At 44.9% G+C, this 5,495-nt stretch overlaps 1 long non-coding RNA gene across 1 annotated transcript; it reads right to left on the bottom strand.

Moving 5' to 3' along the window:
* Positions 1-438: 438 nt before the first annotated feature.
* Positions 439-4,295, bottom strand: LOC139186597 (uncharacterized). The gene is made up of 4 exons (XR_011570236.1): positions 4,281-4,295; positions 1,770-1,999; positions 1,485-1,643; positions 439-630 (listed from the first exon to the last, which is right to left on the bottom strand). It is a non-coding gene; the product is annotated as an uncharacterized lncRNA (long non-coding RNA).
* Positions 4,296-5,495: the final 1,200 nt, after the last annotated feature.

The raw sequence follows: 5,495 nt of genomic DNA, 5'->3' as shown, positions 1-5,495 counted from the left end.
TTATGAAGGCCTAGATTTTAGACCCTAAAGTAGCTTAAAACTAAGGCCACGTTCCACTCCATTTCCAACCCTGAAGTCCCAAGTCTAGTCCTACATCATACAACTCCCACAAGTGGAAAGGCGACCAGCGCGTACCAGAGACAATGTAGTGAAGAGACTTGCCCCTCCACCTCAGGATAAGAATGTACATCTTTCATAGCATCCAAACACAGAAACTCTGACTCAAAAATGCCCTGGGAATTTAATGAACAGAGAGTCTGAGTGTCAGGAGGCGTTAATAAAAAAACGTATCAGAAAAACAGAAGAGCAGGCACTCGTCAAGAGTAAACGTGAAACAGTAATCCCATCCTTTTATACAGTCACCCAAGGATCCCCCACAAAAGGTTGAAGACAGAGAAGGGGGGCAGGGGAGAGACTCAGTAGCCATAGACTTGCCTGTAGTTTTAAATAGAGAACACTTTATTTCTTTGTGGCATTTTCATATCGAGAAGCATTCAACTCTTGATAAAAAGAAGTCTTGTGGAATGAGGCAAGCAGGGAAGCACTGGAGATCAGTCATCCAAGTCTGAGACTGGACTCCCCCACGTCTTCTCAAGCCTTCTCAAGAAACCTGTAAAGAGAGGTTTCTACCTGGGGAGAGCAGAGAAACAGAGACATGGGATGATGCGGACCCTGAGGGGAACACGGACTGGATCCCACGACCACTATGGTCTGCACCCTGCATACTCCTCCCAAGGATGCTGAGATGCACTTCCAAGGAATCAGGGTTCGGGAATTCTAGGCGAGCCATGCTGAAGAATTATAATCTCAGAACCCCTTACCTCACTGTTTAAATGTAAAGAGGAAAGTGCTTCCTTATTATGAGCGATTAGAAAAAATAATGGCCAGGGGCTTCCCTGGTGGTCGAGTGGCCAAGACCGCACTCCCAATGCGAGGGGCCGGGGTTCCATCCCTGGTCAGGGAACTGGATCCCACAAGCTTCAAGGAAGATCATAGATCCTGCGTGCTGCAACTAAGACCCAGTGCAGCCAAATAAACAAACATTAAAGAAAAAAAAAAAAAAAAAGGCCCTGGAAAACAGTTACGATAAAAATTCAGTAACAGTTCAGACAGCTTAGAGATAATCTCATTCTAACCTCCTTGTCATTTCACCAAACAATGCCTAAGACACAAATGGTGCTTTTTCTGAAGAAGGTTTGAAGGGCCTCTCTCATCACTGTCTTTGAGGCGAGTTTTGGGGCAGACAGACCAGACCTTACTTCCCCAGTCAGGGACCCAACCAGGGCCCCCCTACAATGGAAACCCTCTGTCTCAACCACTGAGCCGCGGAAGTCCCAGATCAGATCTCAATTTAAAAGCTCTTATCTCCATGAAATCTAAGGGCACTGACAGTCCTCCACTCCCTCTGGGAGATCTGGTTCTTCTGGAACGTTCCAGGGGCAAAGTGGAGGGGGCGGGGTGGGGGCAGATGTAGGGCTTCTCACCTCACTCCAACGATACCCAGGGATCCATACACTGACGCCTACAGTTGTAGAAACAACACTTCTTGGTCCCCTTGCACCCTCTATCGCGCCGGCACATAGGTAAAAGGACGAAAGGGCAGGAAAGAAAAAATTCTGGGCAATATCCAGGTTTCTGGACGGCTGGGGAAAAATGCCACAAGGTGAGGTGGGGGGTTCTGGGCACCTGCGCCAGCGTGTCCCACCGGCTTCTCGGAGAAAGCGTGCCCCCACCCCACCACACCGAGGACCGCCGCGCCCTCTACGCACCCTTGCGGGGTCCCGGCTGTGCCGTGTGGAAGCAGAGCAGGAGGAAGATCACGGGGAGCGCAGAGAAGCTGCTCATCTTCATAATGGAAGCAAAGAGTGTGGGTAAACGAGGAGGTTGGATGTCTTGTTATCAACTCTGGCAGGCTGCGGCCAGCAGGGGGAGCTGTAATTTCCAGGGTCCAAGGTCAAAAGCGCCTGCGTTTGACCAGGAAGTATCAAGTCTTCTCATCCTTGAAAAAGGAACTGTAATAACCTCTGAGGCATAACCTCTGAGAGCCCACAAGTGCTCCCTCGCCTTCAGGGAGTATCTGGGCTGGCCCGGCCCGTAATCATTCTTGCTTTATGCAGTGGATTTGGAGGCAAACAGGAGGAAATGGTCTTTCCCAGGGCACTTATCCGGTCTGACAAACTCTCTCCCCTTCTCACCATGTATGCAGGACAATGTAAACCCAGCCCTCCCCACAGATTTCAAAAAGGGGTACATTCGAAGAGTTTCCTTTGAACAAATTAACCTTTGAAACACACACAGGTACAAAGACAAAGCACAATAATAAGCTATTAGCAAAATAAAATGGAGCTTTTTTCTAAAAAAAACCAAACCAACTCTCCTATTTTAAAATATATTTATTTTGGCTGTGCCTGGGCTTTCTCTAGTTGCAGCAAACGGGGGTTACTCTCCAGCTGCAGTGTGCGGGCTGCTCATTGTGATGGCTTCTCCTGTTGCGGCTCAGAGGCTCTAAGATGTGCGGGCTTCGGTAGTTGTGGCCAGGGGTTTAGGTGCCCAGTGGCATGTGGAATCCTCCCTGACCAAGGACTGAATCAGTATCCCTGCGTCAGCAGGCAGACTCTTAACCACTGGATCACAGGGAAGTCCCTTAATATGGAGATTTATGGATACTATCTTGCATTGGTAGTTTGAGCGTTCTTTGGCATTGCCTTTCTTTGGGATTAGAAGGAAAACTGACCTTTTCCAGTCCTGTGGCCACTGCTGAGTTTTCCAAATTTGCTGGTATATTGAATGCAGCACTTTCACAGCATCATCTTTTAGGATTTGAAATAACTCAACTGGAATTCCATCACCTCCACTAGCTTGGTTCGTAGTGATGCTTCCTAAGGCCCACTTGACTTCACATTCCACGATGTCTGGCTCTAGGTGAGTGATCACACCATCGTGGTTATCTCGGTCATGAAGATCTTTTTTGTATAGTTCTTCTGTGTATTCTTGCCACCTCTTCTTAATATCTTCTGCTTCTGTTAGGTCCATACCATTTCTGTCCTTTATCAAGCCCATCTTTGCATGAAATGTTCCCTTGGTATCTCTAATTTTCTTGAAGAGACCTCTAGTCTTTCCCATTTTATTGTTTTCCTCTATTTCTTTGCACTGATCTCTGAGGAAGGCTTTCTTATCTCTTCTTGCTAATTCTTTGGAACTCTGCATTCAGATGGGTATATCTTTCCTTTTCTCCTTTTCTTTTCACTTCTCTTCTTTTCACAGCTATATGAAAGGCATCCTCAGACAGCCATTTTACTTTTCGCATTTCTTTTTCTTGGGGATGGTCATGATCCCTGTCTCCTGTACAGTGTCATGAACCTCCGTCCATAGTTCTTCAGGCACTCTGTCTATCAGATCTAGTCCCTTAAATCTATTTCTCACTTCCACTGTATAATCATAAGGGATTTGATTTAGGTCATACCTGAACAGTCTAGTGGTTTTCCCTACTTCTTCAATTTCTTCAGCATTACTGGTCGGGGCATAGACTTGGATTACTGTGATATTGAATGGTTTGCCTTGGAAACGAACGGAGATCATTCTGTCATTTTTTGAGATTGCATCCAAGTACTGCATTTCGGACTCCTTTGTTGACTATGATGGCCATTCCATTTCTTCTAAGGGATTCTTGCCCACAGTAGTAGATATAATGGTCATCTGAGTTAAATTCCCCCATTCCAGTCCATTTTAGTTCGCTGATTCCTAAAATGCAGATGTTCACTCTTGCCACCTCCTGTTTGACAACTTCCAATTTGCCTTGACTCATGGACCTAACATTCCAGGTTCCTATGCAATATTGCTCTTAACAGCATCAGACCTTGCTTCCATCACCAGTCACATCCACAACTGGGTGTTCTTTTTGCTTTGGCTCCGTCTCTTCATTCTTTTTGGAGTTATTTCTCCACTGATCTCCAGTAGCATATTGGGCACCTACCAGCCTGGGGAGTTCATCTTTCGGTGTCCTATCTTTCTGCCTTTTCATACTGTTCATGGGGTTCTCAAGGCAAGAATACTGAAGTGGTTTGCCATTGCCTTCTCCAGTGGACCACATTCTGTCAGAACTCTCCACCAAGACCCGTCTGTCTTGTATGGCCCTACACTTCATGGCTTAGTTTCATTGACTTAGACAAGGCTCTGGTCCATGTGATTAGATTGGTTAGTTTTCTGTGATTATGGTTTCAGTGTGTCTGCCCTCTGATGCCCTCTCTCAGCGCCTACCGTCTTACTAGGGTTTCTCTTACCTTGGACGTGGGGTCTCTCTTCACGGCTGCTTCACAATTGCACTCATCTCACACACTAGTAAAGCAACGCTCAAAATTCTCCAAGCCAGGCTTCAGCAATATGTGAACTGTGAAATTTGAGATGTTCAAGCTAGTTTTAGAAAAGACAGAGGAACCAAAGATCAAATTGCCAACATCCGCTGGATCATCGAAAAAGCAAGAGAATTCCAGAAAAACATCTATTTCTGTTTTATTGACTATGCCAAAGCCTTTGACTGTGGGGATCACAATAAACTGTGGAAAATTCTTCAAGAGATGGGAATACCAGACCACCTGACCTGCCTCTTGAGAAACCTGTATGCAGGTTAGGAAGCAACAGTTAGAACTGGACATGGAACAACAGACTGGTTCCAAATAAGGAAAGGAGTACTTCAAGGCTGTATATTGTCACCCTGCTTATTTACCTTATATGCAGAGTATATCATGAGAAACTCTGGGCTGGATAAAGCACAAGCTGGAATCAAGATTGCCAGGAGAAATATCAGTAACCTCAGATATGCAAATGACACCACCCTTATGGCAGAAAGGGAAGAAGAACTAAAGAGCCTCTGAAAGCCTGATGAAAGGGAAAGAGGAGAGTGAAAAAATTGGCTTAAAACTCAGCATTCAGAAAACTAAAATCATGGCATCCAGTCCCATCACTTCATGGCAAATAGATGGGGAAACACCGGAAACAGTGGCTAACTTTATTTTGGGGGGCTCCAAAATCACTGCAGATTGTGAAATTAAAAGACACCACAGCCATGAAATTAAAAGTTTTGTACAGTACAGATGTGGGAATGATTTCAGAAAGCCAACTGATACAGTTAACCACAAGCAAATGAAAAACTTTTGTAGGGCAAGATCAATCCTACACTAGGAAAAAAAATTAGAAATTCTGAAAATGTGAGTAAATACATACAATAGGAATATATATTCTATAATGTATAGAAAGACATTTTACAATGCAGTAAAGAAAACAGATCACATAATAGAAACATGGACACAGGCCAGGAACATATGGGTGGCAGAAACTTTATGCAAGTAGCATATCCATGTACATAACTGTGCCTGTAGTTAAAGAAATACACATGAAAGTCAACACGACTCTTTTTTTTTCCCATGAGACTGGTTTCCCACTGTTGATTTGGCACAAATTCCGTCCACCACTGGTCTCTGTCTCAGTCATTATAAAAT

Source organism: Bos indicus, chromosome 13, assembly GCF_029378745.1.
Source record: "Bos indicus isolate NIAB-ARS_2022 breed Sahiwal x Tharparkar chromosome 13, NIAB-ARS_B.indTharparkar_mat_pri_1.0, whole genome shotgun sequence".
Classification (NCBI taxonomy): Eukaryota; Metazoa; Chordata; class Mammalia; order Artiodactyla; family Bovidae; genus Bos; species Bos indicus.
Note: the sequence above shows the minus strand (reverse complement) of the source record. Positions and strands in the feature narration are given on the sequence as shown.